At 34.8% G+C, this 14,925-nt stretch overlaps 1 protein-coding gene across 9 annotated transcripts in view; it reads left to right on the top strand.

The window, feature by feature from the left end:
• The window catches only part of LOC148596746 (uncharacterized), a 144,939-nt gene that overhangs the window by 115,090 nt on the left and 14,924 nt on the right, over nt 1-14,925 (top strand). The gene's annotated exons all lie outside the window — the stretch shown is intronic.

Here is a 14,925-nt window from a genome sequence, read left to right on the forward strand (position 1 = left end):
CGCGAAACAGTGCGCCTTAATGTAACTGTATAGTGCACCCTAAGGCAAGTATACGTCAAAACTTCCAGTTACGGCAAGTTGCAACTCTCAAAAACAACATTCCTGCAGCCGTATATTCCTCAACATCAAGTTTGGTGGGCTATCCCATTCTATTCCACTACTAAAGTTCGATCCAATTTAAAAAAAAAAAAACTGAAAATCAAAGCCCTTATATACTGTTCAACACCAATTTCACATCAACTATTTTAATTATCATATCTTACATAACTGACCTAAATTAAGCACCAATTCAACACCAACTTAGCACCAAATAAAAAACTTTGACAGCTACTTAAAAACATCCTACATCTTTCCTATAGTAAACCACTTAAAATTATAATAAAGATAAACTTCTGGGTATAAGATTAATGGTGCAATGACTAAATCAAAATATGCTTATCTAGACATGCAACTAATTATCATGAAAATATACACCTCTACATTACAACAAAACATTATAGAACAAATACTCTAATTAAATATTATAAATACAGATGTATTTTCAATAAGTCAGATTTTAATTTCAATGTGTTGCCCTATAGCAAGTAGGGATCGAGGTGCTACTTTTCAGAAACTGGTTAAAGTACAATAATAGTATTATGGCCAATATAAAACATAATAAATATTATAGACATTTTTACTAGCTCACAGTGTATAAGAACACACTCTGGCGACAACTGAAAACTAGAAATACTGTGAGCAACCTTACAAATGAAGTGCAACCAGGTTGGAATTACCACCACCTCCCAATCAGTGGTCTGACATAAATTATCTATCACCTACATGTAGATCTAAATATGATGCAAAGCCTTCCAGTAGAATATTTCAAGGCAGACAGACAGAATATTTCCGATACACCACTTTAATAAGTTACTTGAAAAATGATGATCTCAGCCTCTCCCCAGGCCTTTAAGATGCCATTACATTTCTACGACTTTATACAAGTGCTTCATATAATGATTTGAAATTAATGATTCACTCACATTATTTTGAGAAATTACACGTGTCCTTCCTTTATTTATTTAATCATTTTGTTATGTTTTGTGACGATGCCGTCGATAGCAAAATAAGCCTTCTTTTTCTTTTCCTTCGTCTACTGTGAAACGGAAAGATCATGCATGCAACATTGACCGATCTATTAATTGCAATCTGAGTACATTCAGTTTCACAAAGGGGGACATCACCCCCATGCCTTTTTTTTTTGGTTTCGGTTACATTTGTACGACTTTATATATTGATTTGAAATTAATGATTTACTCACATTCTGAACATTTCTTCTGTTCTCCGTAATCGATAAAAATACTTTAAACTTCACTTTCACGGAAATATTCTAATTACTAAAATATAGTGTATTAACACATAATGTATAATATAACAAACACATAGGTCAGATTTCAGTTTAATCACGTGGTTTACGAGCGCCGTATCTATTGCTCCAGAACAAAATAACAATTTAATTGCTAAGGAATTCCACTGTCGGTTGACAGAGTAATCGCTTCGTGAATTATTTCATTTACTACCGGTATACTCATCGGTATGCTCTGAAAAGGGGGGTGCTAGCTGGCCTAGAGGAAAGGGGGCTTGAAATTTAATATTATAGTGTTTTGACAAATAATACGACATCAATATACTGCAAACAAGAATATATTCATTTATACCGCCATATCAAAGCAAGAGGAGTGAGGTGTCCATCTGTCTGTTACCCTTTTCGTTACACTTTTCAGGTACTTGCCACTTGATATAATGCAACAAGCTGTGCTGTACTTCTGGACTTAATCTTTTGATATAGGGTTTTGTCATCTTCCAGTTAGCAGAATTGGTTTATACTGTATTGTTGCCATTCACTGAATTTCAGGTGAAGGGGTATCAATAATTGGTATCTTGGTTTCGCCATAATGAGCCGATATAAACACTAAATCCAAAAACACAAAAAAATACAGAAAGTATTCAATGTGGCCATTTCTTGATACTTATTAAATTCACCTATACATAAACTAAAAACAAAAGAAATAAAAACAAAAACAAACGGAACAAAAATAAACATGTACATGTACATTTGTATATAACAGAATATAATTGGAGTGCTAACTTGTCGGTTTCTTGTGAGTTGTCAGAAAATCCTACCGTAGAAGAACATAATTATATAAATTCGTCAACATCCGAACTTTGTCCACCGACATAAAATCTCTACCAGAACAACCACTCGATCCCAGCCTGTGTTTTTTAGTCTGCCAGGGTGGAGGATTCATTCCCCCAGCTGATAGACATTACCCCTTCCACAGCACTTTAGAAGGGGGAATATAAATCACAACAAATAAAAACATATGATGTATAATTTCTGGGTAAATAAAAAAAACCAAAAAATGCGTGATTCTGACCCAAAAATATGAAAGTGGTGTTTTCAGCACTTCCACATTTTAGCCATAGTTTTGCCCAAGATTACCACATTTTTGCAACACAAATGAATTCCATCCGGGAATCCTTTTCGGATATCCGACACTGTATTTGGAGACTTTCCAATCACAGAACAGAACGGAACTGTTAGAGATCGGTACAGAACATTTTTTTTTTATTTTCTGTTGAATGCAAACATTACATACAACATAAGCTCTGTAGAGCTTTTATACCAATTCACAAAACAAAACAACACATACAAGTACACAAATGTCTTGCAAACATGCTGATATACAGATGCATGTTAATTAGACGCATGCAATACATATATCATTAAAATACACACAAATTAGTGTCCCGTGCGGGTCTGTGTGTCAAAAGGCCCACAGTAGCGCTGATTATAAGCTTGTCGTTAAAGGCGCCTAAGCAGTCAGTGCTCAGAACCCTTGTCGGGGCTAGGGCGCTGTGCCCACACAGCAACTGGATTGTGTGCCCCAGGTGGTGGAATAGGGTACCCCGGGCATGTTACATGCTTGGATCGTCGGGCTATAATAAGAAAACCTGACCGCAAAGCACAGTGGCGCACCGTGTTGGGAAAGATGCCACAATCCTCGAACATTAAAGAACCCTGCTGTGGTATTCGATAAAAGTTTGAACCTTTGCGCTCCGCCACAGGAGGCTAAATTGCCCGACCCTATCCACCTCTCCTTATTTCTAGTGGCAACCAAAATTTGTCAACCCTTTTATCCTTGTGCCCATCCCAATTTTAATTTCATTATCATCTTCATTTCATGTTCATTTTATCATCTATATAATGTCCATCGCCTGAATATAGCTGTTATATTGCTGTTCGGGCGTTAAACCCCAACAACAATCAATCAATCAAATTAAAGTACATGCAATGTTAAATCACTATAAAAAGCACATTGATAAACTAATCAAAGCAAGCTGAAAGCTTAAATGAGCACTGACTTCATGAATAAATAACTGAGTAAAATTACTGAGTAAAATAAAGGCAAGACCATGCTAAGCTATATGAGTAAAGATGATTAGCAAGAACTGCGAGAACCACATTTGCATAAGATGCCATTCCAGTTATTAATGAAACTCTTGCATTGTACAAGGTTTCTTTTCGAATTTTATCAGGCAGCTCATTCCATATATTGATTCTCCATATCTGAATCAGTGTAACTCAAATACATGTATTGTTGTTTTACCTGTGGTTTTTCTACTGTATTTGCCTTTCCAAAAGTATAAGAAGTATTTATGCATTTAATTATAAGTAATTGTAAGTATAAAAGAGACTGTTTGGATAGCATTTTAAAAACTTATGTAGCCATTGTTCATAATCTCCTTATTTTTAATGTTGGAAGACCAGATTTCCGAAGTAAAATTTCATAGGGCTGTTATAGACTTCGTAAATAAATCTCAAGACGCGTTCTTAATTTTTTCCCATTTTTCAGTTTTACAAAAATGTGCCTCCCCACAGAAATGCCAAATAATTGAAAAATGATTAAACTTTGACATGATGAAATAATAGTAGATAATTTGCCTCCCCAAATTTGTTAAATGTTTTCGAAAATGTTTCAGTACGTTCAGCTGCCTTGCAGCTTTTTTTTACAATTTCAGATACATGTTTATCAAATTTAAGTTGATAGTCTATTGTCACACCCAGGAGTTTAACATTTAATTTCATTACTGTCTAAACTGAATTTTTTATTTCAATTTTTAATCTTGTACTTTTGTAGTTTTAATAATAAAAGACCATGTGGTAGGCAACCGAAAGCTTTCGAAAGGCCAATAAGCACAGCAGCAGCGTAGATGTTTTTATCGACTGCTTGTTTTCATTCCTCAATAACTTCGAAGAGTGCTGTATTACCCAGGCCTAATAGCAGACTATGACGCATGAACAATGCTTTAAACAAGTCCATAAGCTGCCGGTATATGGCCCTCCAGAAAAACTTCAAAACCACTGGTAGTACATTGTATACTGACGGGTCTGTTATTTCCCACCTCCAAGTGACTGTTCTTTTTAAGGAGAGGCACAGGTACATCGTTTTTGAGGAAACAGCTGACGAAGTCTCAAAATGACGTCATAATATTATAACTGCCGCTAATTATACTGTCGACTATATTGATTATATGGATGATTAATTCTAATCTGACGATACCTAGAACAGTGTAAATAACATGTTTACACACTAAAACAATTTGCCAAGAAACTTTTTTTTGGCATTATTTCAATGGTTCTGTCAATATGTAATAATTTCATTCATTTTGTTTCCTAAACGGAGTGGGGAAACATAGGAACATATTTTTGGTCAGTGTCCCCTTATTCTCCTTCTTCTTATATATTCCTAAAAACAGTCCAACGGATTGGAACCAAAATTGTCACAAAACTAGATCACCATAATCATGCTGATTTGCACTCACTATCCGAATTTTCAATTATGACCGCCCTGTAAAGATGGTATTATGGGCAAATTAGCCCTTGACAATATGTACACTGAACTTGTTGGGAGGATTGGTTCCAATTTTTCGTGGTATCCGACAAAGAAGGGTTCTGTCTGCTAAACTTTATATAAGTGACCGCTAAAAACACTATTAAGTTATATAAGTCTGAATAGGGCATATTGTGTTCTAACTTGTGCTAACTCTGTCTTAACTTTTCTAAATATGTCTGAAAAATACTTGGATTATCTTGACCGAGTCTCACCTTGTCCAAACTAGTCTCAACTAGTCTCGACCATGTCTCGACTTGTCTTGACACAGTCTTGACCTGTCTCAAACAGTCTTACCAGTCTCGAATAGTCTCGACTTAGTCTCAACCAGTCTCAACTAAGTCTTAAACTGTCTCAACAATTTAATTCAAAGCTCTCAACAACCTTATTAGTCTCGACATGAGTTATTCATCCATTATAGCATTATAATGTTTTTAAATTGTCTTATTTTATTTAAAAGCGGGGATGTTTATTGTATTTGAAGTATATTTTTCTGAATAAAGATACTTTTTATTCTAATATCTAAATATTAGATATACCTTTACTTTAACATTTCACGACATATTGTCATTTTGTCAATTTTGTACCTTTAATTTATATTTTTTATGTAGTTCTTTTTTACCTTTTAAAAGTCGCTATTGTTCACTTATTCCTTATAATTTGAAATAAACGTTTTATTCGAGGCACTTCAAACGTATAATATTCTCAATTTTCCTACCCAGGATATATCTAAATAGTTGTGGGCCTTGAAATATTGCGTTTACTTGGGCCTGTAACTTATGAAATAATGAAAATAAAAATGTACTTCATTTTCAAAAGTTACTTAAAATTACACAAATATTCCCACTTTTAAACAAATTGCATGCATGTATTTAGATAACTTTAAAGTTTTATAATTGACTTAAAAACTGCCATATGAGGGGTAGTACCCCAAACATGAGGGGGGGGGGTCCCAAACTTGAGGTCTTGTAACCTCTGACAGTCGGTATAGGGCAGATTTCCCTGATTTCAACTCTTTTAAGTGAGAGCTTTTGAATGACAATTTTTTTCCTCCCCAAAACATATTAAAAAAATCTTGTAAAATGTTTATTGTTCTTGTTATGCAACATTTGCATTAAACCACTGTGGTAGATCAAAACTGATTGTTTTCCTGATTAAAAAAACTGAAACTTGTTTCATAATTAGATGATCATGTTGCACCATATGAAGTCCTATGTGTATACATGTCTGTTAATTGCAAGCCCACACCTGTGTCAACAGATCCTAGAACCGCGAAAAGATAAAAGAAGCTGCCCACGCTATCTTTAATTGAGGGAAAATCGTCCCTTGAATTAACTAAAAATGAAGTCCGATACATAATATATTTACAAATCAGTCCAAACGGAAAATTAAGTTATAAGTATATATATCATCGTGGATTTTTCCCAAAGAATTCGATTATCTAAAATAAATAGCCGACAACAGGGTTGTGGCACAATCAACATAAACCGTCATTTTTTTAAAGAATTAATATTTAATACAGAAATACTAGTATCAAGCTCCTAGTCTAACATTACATGTAAACATATTTTTAATTAATGATTTCAATTTTGGTTGCACCGTTGAGGTGAGTTTACCACTGACATACATGAAGTTCTATTTTTATATTTATTCCAATGAGGCATCTCTAAAAACATGTATACAGAGCCCATGTAACTTATCGAAAACATATATTACTTTGATTATAAATGGTATTACTCAGTGTGTAATCTATCTGCTGCATATTTCAAACCCCAACGCGCAAATTAATTGTGCGTGTGAATTATACATGCACGATACATGTGATGTAAAGGAAATGAGCCTCCGTACTAAACATCACACAATGAAAATAATTAATCGTTGTTACAAGTGTAACTAAATGTGTATAAGGTTTAAATTTTATTCATATTTCTCGTCTTCAGTACACTTGGTCAGTACTAGATTTTAAAACATTACTTTGATACCAAAAATGAACTATATATACATGTACAAGTATACCACTAGTATATTACATATTAAATAATTCCACTCAGTAACTGTGTAATGTCACTAAAGACGCAATATACTCGCGTGTCACTTATCAACTGTCAGCTAATTACCATGTGCCTGAATACATGTAATTTATGTTAAATTCTGAAAACTTAATTAATTAGGGAATAATACAGCCCCTGATTAAGGTTTTTATAATATTGGGACTAACCCAAGAAAGGTTCGCCCTAAATTTAGCGATAAAACATACGTGTATATTATAAAGATTACTATATAGAAAAACAGTAATACAAATGTACACATTGACAATTCATCATACAGGTACATGTACATACACGAAGTCCCTTTTAATTTGATACAGGTCAATAACTATACAAATATAAGAAAAGACATCTTTCACCTCTATACCCCCGCGTTACTGGCTCCTCTCTGATACCAATATGTTCCTTTAAAATACATACTATCTAAGTATTACACCGAAACTGCTGTCTAAAAAAAAGAATAGCTTATAAACCATAGAAACAACCAACTTACATCTCAGATGATTAAGATGATTGTGTTTGTTGTCAACAAATTCAAACATTCCATTTTATAATGCATAGCCAAACTAAAAAGAGTCAATAATTACATGTTTTTATAACATGTATATTGTTAAACATGAAACTGATACAAATATGCTGCATGCCACTTGTCTGCTTTTTACTAGATAAAAAGTGAGATAGTTCATAAACCTTTTATATGTATATTATGTCAAACATGTACATGTAACCACAGAGGCTTATTAGCGTCAACTGAACTGTTTATTATTATACTTTTTGGGTTATCATGCGAAATTATGTATCTACAACATTAACGGGGAACATCCGCTACAGATTTTGAATACATATCTCGCAATAATTATACAAGTTACATCTTAACAAAAAAAATAGCCAGACACATTGTTTTCGGTGCAAGCGAGAGTGTGAACTTCTTTTATTTGGCTGTACGGCTAGTTTAAAGGAGGGTCTGTATGATTAAAATATTATACCGTGCATCTTCTCGTTCGTCGGAAACCCACGATCGACTACGCTTCGTACCAGGGAAGTACGAAGCGTGCAAAGCTTAGTCAGTCGTTGGTTTTCGACGTTGCATTTTCTCCAAACGTAACTTATCACCACTATGCAGAAAAAATAAACATATTCAGAGAATATATGTTGAATAACCATTACCCCCTGACAAGAGCGGATCGTTGTATCGGTTGTATACAGTTGCGTTCCAAAGTCGCGACAAACCCATCGGTTGCTTATCAAATTGGACCTTGATATGGAGCTAGATGAATCTGAATAGAAATAACCTAAAACACTAGCTCGTACAATTTTTTCCACTTTAAGGTAGGATTACAATTCATTATCGTTTTTAGTTATTTCAAATTATTGATTGATGTTGGTATTTTCATGAGGTTTAGCCCAGAATGATTATTTTCTTCTTATTCCAGGCCATGCCAAAAAAAAAATTATTTCCAGAGTGTTCCAGTACCTACCAAAAGCAGTGACCGTGAAGAAAACACGATATGGTCTGAACGCATATATTCTAAACGTAGTGGCAGTAGGTGAGATGCACACATGTATCTTTAAAACAATAACAAAGAAAATGTTCTGATGAAAATAATAATCTTCTCCGGTCAGCAGGTCTAGCATCGACATGCATTGTATTGGCTTACTTTCTCGCTCAACGACTTTCAATTTAAGCTTATTTAATTTCTCGCTCAACTTCTAGTATAGTGGTAGGCTAATCATGTAAATATCAAACCATGTTTTATTCGTTATCTGGGTTAGTGTAATTGATTCAGCATGATTTCATTGAAGTATTGGAATGAAAAAGAAATTCTTAATAGTACAAATGTAGGTTAGTGTCTTACAGGGAGGATAATAAAGAATTAGATCAGTAAAATGTAATATTTCTGCAGTATGTAGATTTTGAGAAACAAAATATCTGCAATATAGCACTGTTTATCTATCAGGCGATAAATAGTTCATTTAATAAAACTGAAAATAAACCCAAAATACAGAACAACACCAGAATAGTAAGGCAATGCCATATACATGCAATTATAAATAAATTTTCAGTTATTTTTCTCAAGAATTTACGAGAAATAAACTTATGGATTGATGTCTTTTTTTTACTATATTGTTACATCTATAAAAAAAAAACTGACAGAAAAGAAAGTATGGAGAAGCAGACAAGTATGCACAAAACTGATGTTGTATGATGAGCTTTCTATGCACAACAAAGCATTTGGGAATTCACTGAGTTTTCTACGGTATAATAGAATAATACTGGAATATTATCGAAAGATTCATTTGGCATCGAATAACACAAACTTTAGGTGGAAGATACGGCCACAGTGAGAAGTGATTCCGTGAACAGGATATGGCAAGATGACAAAAGTTAGACCGCCTATTTACTAACGGGGCAAGCCTAGCCCCCCCTGCTACCAGTAAAAGCTACAATCCTCCTGGTCCCATTATAACACACGACAAGAGATACGGTACGATAGCAAATATTTACCCGAACTCTCCGGTGTTTTCAAAGAAGTTCAAAGATTCGGAAATGGTAAAAATTCAGGAACCGGTCTCTCTGGTAACAAAGAAAACCACTATTTTACATATCAGCAAATACCGATCTTTGCGATAACACCGAAAATCAACCCAAAAAATATAAGCTTCCGTACAATTTTGGGATCCCGACATATCCGATTTATCATAAATTATTGCCATATCCCGCCAGATGAGCAGCTCGCCTGCTCACCTCCACATAATTCCCCCTTTTTAATTCCAACCCGGCTTCCTTTCACGACTTTTTATTTAAGCTTATTTTTATTGTCCATAAGTTGGAAAACGAGCGACCCCTGCTCCACATATATGAACTTTTCAAGAGTACCTTGAATATTATTAAGGTAAATATCATTACAAGAGTCTGCAGGGGTGGATCCAAGATTTTAGATTAGGGGAGGCGCACATTGAAATTTTGAAAAAAAAATTGAGGTTAGCTTTTTGAAATATTCTTCTAAATTTGGCGCAATGTAGATATCCTTTGTGGTAAAATCAGCGAGAAATTAAAGTTTCAACCTAAAACCGCCAAAAAATACCCCTGAAAACCTATACTTTGCAAATTTTAGGTGGGGGGGGGAGGGCGCATACCTGCCACGCCTCGGCCTAAATCCGCCGCTGGTCTGTTACGCGAGTGCCATCTGTTCTATACAAATTATCATGTCTGGCACGTACATTATAGTGTCGTATGACACAACCCCCATTTCCATCATTAGAAGCAGGTTCACTCTTTTCGTAGCCGTTTCAATAGCGTTTTCCATTTGTAGCAACGGACCAATATCTCCGCATGAAAATATCAGACCAAATTAGTCGAGCAAATTAGCTTATTGTGTGGAGACGTGTCAAATCACATTATATTTTTGTATATAACTCGCAACTTTTCACATTACCAAGATTATTTGGTCCCACCTGTATTATTATGAAAGACGGGCAAGGAAGCCTTTCCAAGTTACCCTCCATGACTTTGTTTAATTATTCCCACCTCATCCCCCGAATACCCATCCATGAAGTATACATGTAACAACAGGATTTTTCTAAGTTACGCTGTTGTCCCCCGGGAACTATTCATCTCTGACCAATGAACGCAGAAAAAATATGTATCCCCCTTGAGCTGATTATGAAAAATGATCCTTCCTTTAGTCTTTAACAAAGACATACCATATTTTTGTAGATATTCTTTACATGAAATATACTGCCCCCATTACCATTTTTTTAAATTGTATTTCCTTTGATGAGAAGTCACAGAATGTGAGCGTAAATGAACAAAAAGCAAACGATACTATCGACAGGAAAGGGCTTATTAAAAGAAATAATATAAATAAAAAACAAAAAACAAAAAACAAAAAAAAAACGATGGTACCACACTTAACGTACATTTGTAGTAGACTTTTAACTTGTAATATTTTTTTCTCGAAAAAAAAAAAACATTAAAAGTGCAGTGAGTACTATCAGAATTGATTTCATGGACAATGCTATTCACCCCATACACTTTTATCGATAGACCTCCCTTTTGCCAGCACACGTATTTCGTATCGTACATACACTCACATGTAATACAGTATAAGAGGACTAGCGCAAACAAAACATTGAAAGACAAACATGATACATGCATGGCAATTCCTTTCCATCACATCATTTTCATTTTTATATATATATATTTTTTTTTTTTTGGGGGGGGGGGGGTATACAGTACATTTGTACATGAGCTTTGACAGATTTAAAATTATCCTACAATAGAGATTAAACTTCCAATCCATTTAATATACGTACAAAAACAACACCGATTGAGCCTTTTTTCGGGCGAACACTTCATTTTTTTTTCGCAAAAGTGTGATTATTGGGATAGAGGAAGTAAAGTTTGACAAAAATGAATTTACAATGGTTAAAGAACTTCTCATTTCTATTGCTATCAAATTATTTGTGTTATGTTTTTATAATATTCATGTATAATTTACCTTATTGTGATCTGTGTATAGAAGCCTTCATTGGGCACTCTCTTTATAATTATATAAAAAAAAATCAAGATAATAAGTTGAAAAGTCAAGATATAAAAGAGTGGCTGATATAAGCTTCTGCATCCGTGTATTCATTAGTGTTGATTTTTATTTTATTTTATCACTTTAAATCCCCACTAAACGAGATTAAATACCCCTTGTCTGTCCGTCGTTCCGACCGATTATCTTGGTATCCCAGTTGATGAGTTTGTTTCAAAATATGGTGTGGCATTACAAAGATGGGCTTACGCTGTAAATGTTTCTGGTTGATCTCCGATATCTTCTTCCTGTACGAATTAAGAACGCCTAATGCAAAACAACGCCTGCAGCCTTTTTTTTTTTTTTTGGGGGGGGGGGGGGGGGGTAGGAAATAGGACCAGACGCATGGCATTCAGTTCCGTAGAAAAAGTGAAACACTTAATTAACAGTTAGAATTTGTCCAAATTCAGTAAGGAGCAGAGGGCTCAGTTTAGACAAGATTTTAGTTTAAGCAGTGGGTTCCAGGTTTTCCAGTTTAGTTCACACAGGTATACAAAACACCGGTTTTAATATACATGCAAGGTCCACGTGGGAAGAATAGTTTTAGAATTCGACAAATTATATCATGGAGTATGAAGTTCATATTCCGTTTAAACAGGATGCATGTCAAGATATATTCACTTTACTTTGGCATAGTTTTTTTTCACATTTTCACATGCCCTTACCATACCGGAAAGTCCCTTTTCTCGAAATCCAACGTAGATTGGTATTGGAATTCGCATTGAAACTTGAGTAAGTAGGTAAGCACTCTTTTCTAATAAAAAATAGGGCAAAAAAGTCAGGAATTTAAAAGGGGAATACGACTGGTCCAAGAATTTAAAGATTCTTGCAAAAGTGATTTTTTTTCTCATAAACAATAGTATATCGTTTTGTGTTTTACTAATACAAAAATGTTTACAAGAGTATGCGCTTTTGTATAAAGAGGATCAACAGACGCCTTCTTGTTATCGTCCTACTGCAGTTAGTTCTTTACATACAATGTCCAAGACTTTTGAGAGACATGTTGGTTCGAAACTCTATGCATACATAAGTATTCTACTACAGGTAAATCGATCCGATATTTTAGAAAAGACAGTTCGTGTAGAACAGCACTAGTAATTGATGTATGATTCAAATGTATAGATGATATTTCAGCAAAGCTTTTAATCTCTTACATCATTCTATAATTGTTGGCTAAGCTGAAGTTCTACAGTACTGAGAGTAACCCTTGGTCCATGTGAGTTACAGCGGGGATTACATGTAAACCCACGAAACCTCATCAGTATTTGGAGATTTTCCAATTGTGCGAGTATAACACAGTTTTAATGGAAACGATGTGATACCTGTTTCCACTAAATCAAACTAGCTTTGCCAAGCTTTGACGTTGGAACTTTCAATTGGTGTCAACCCAGACGTCATGAATTTCTGTCAATAAGACTTTAACAATATAATAGAGAATTTGCAAACAAAAATTCTGTTCTTTTTTCTCATTCAGTGGTCATTTTGTTATGTAAAAGAAGGGGGGCTGGGAACAGTAGCCGGAGTTCACCTCTTTTTTTATTTTGACAACTTACAGTGTTGACTACTTACCATGGGGTAAATACTGAATGTTTTTTTTTCTGTCCATGGCTAAGTAAAAGAAAAATCCCACATTTAATTTTTTAAAAAAATAGTCTCAGGCATCCATGTTACCCCCAACTTCCTCAATATGAAGATGTTGGGTACCTTAGTATTCTACATCAGAGCTATACGGTTTCAATCATATTTATTACCATCATTAACGAAGATTTGAGTTTGGAAAGAAAGAGTAATTAAGGGAACAAAGATTCAACACAAACATACACGATTTAAAATGAGAAAGTTAATAAATCCCGTGGTTAGTTAAAACAAATATCAGCCTGACATTTCGACCAGACTGTAGTCATGACTCAAAGTGAGGACACTGGGTCAGATGTTCAAATGGATGAGGGAGACGTCCCAAACTGACAACATAACTGAGAGTGAAGCTGTTCAGTCTGGAAACTTTCAGTTACAAATAGTAATCAAAGCACTGAAAATCCAACAGAAACTGTAGCTCTCTGAATTATCAGTTTCTAAGCAAAATATTCTGTCGGTCATTGGGCGTTCTGTGGGGCGATTAGCCATTACACGTATTTTCAAGTTCCCAACTCCCAACAGGTAGATTACATGTATTTTCATCATGAAATAAAATTTGAACTATTTCAAGAGTGACGAATCCAAAACGGATTTCTAGAGGAGTATAAGAAGACAGGGAGTTCAAGTCTGATACTAGTATTTGCTCACTTTTGTACTGAATAAAACCCCCAAAACTATCCCTCTAGTTCCGCCACTGATCACGACATGAACAATACCGTGACTGCTGTTAATCACGGTGGCATGTCCATCAACACGTTTGCAACCTGACTTGATTTTATTTCACTTTTTTAATGTATTACATGATTTCTCTTTTTATAATTTGTATCACATGCTAGAATGCTTGACATGCTTGAAGATCCGACTTAATGTTTGCTACATCAATCATGTCTATAAAGTAGATACATGTATTTCAATTTTTAACAGGTAAAAACCATTTTCCTTTGCGGGGCTTCGACCCCCCTCCTGGGGCTCTGTCCTGGACCTGGTACCTCAGACCTCTCGCCTATATGGTGCCTACACTTTGATATATTCATAAAAATGTTTATTCTACTCGGATTTTGTATGCAGATGCTATCCCACAGAACACTTGTCCGGTACGTTTTTTTACATATTCCTTTACGCCAGCATTGCTATAGGTTGTCTGGCAAGCTATTTTCTGACTTGGTATGGAGGAACGGAATTCCAACCGCTTACATTGTAGAAGTAATATTCCTGATAATTCCACTTCACTTTATATTATGGGGGCTACAGCAACTTTAAGTTGTATGAATAGTTGTCACTCCAACAGGTGGTTATCATCATTATTGAATTGATTGATTTGTTATGGCTTAACGTCCTATAGCAGATATTTCATTCATGGTGCAGGGAGAAAACGGACATTGTCCAATCGAACAAAGCCTCCTTTGTATTAGTCCGACTTATGTAAGTCAGTAGGTAGGTATGCTACTCAGACACATTACTCTGAATCTGAGCCAACCAGTCGTCACTATATTTCCTTAAACACTGCGTGCTTGTTACATTGTATAACAGTGAATAGCAATTTTTAAGTCTATGGTTTAACTCTTTCTTGGAATTTTGTTTTGCAAAGGTTATGTTTTGCATATTATTGGTTTTGGTTTGAAATAACAGTAGGCAATACAATTTCAAAAGTTCTATGTTTTAGATTACTGACGAAATTTTATTACATTCATTCTGAAGAAGTTTCAGCTCAGTACAGTTCTTTTTAAA

The sequence above is a fragment of the Perna viridis genome, chromosome 15 (genome assembly GCF_037379345.1).
Source record: "Perna viridis isolate PV_CMFRI_1.1 ecotype Kerala chromosome 15, ASM3737934v1, whole genome shotgun sequence".
Taxonomy (NCBI): Eukaryota; Metazoa; Mollusca; class Bivalvia; order Mytilida; family Mytilidae; genus Perna; species Perna viridis.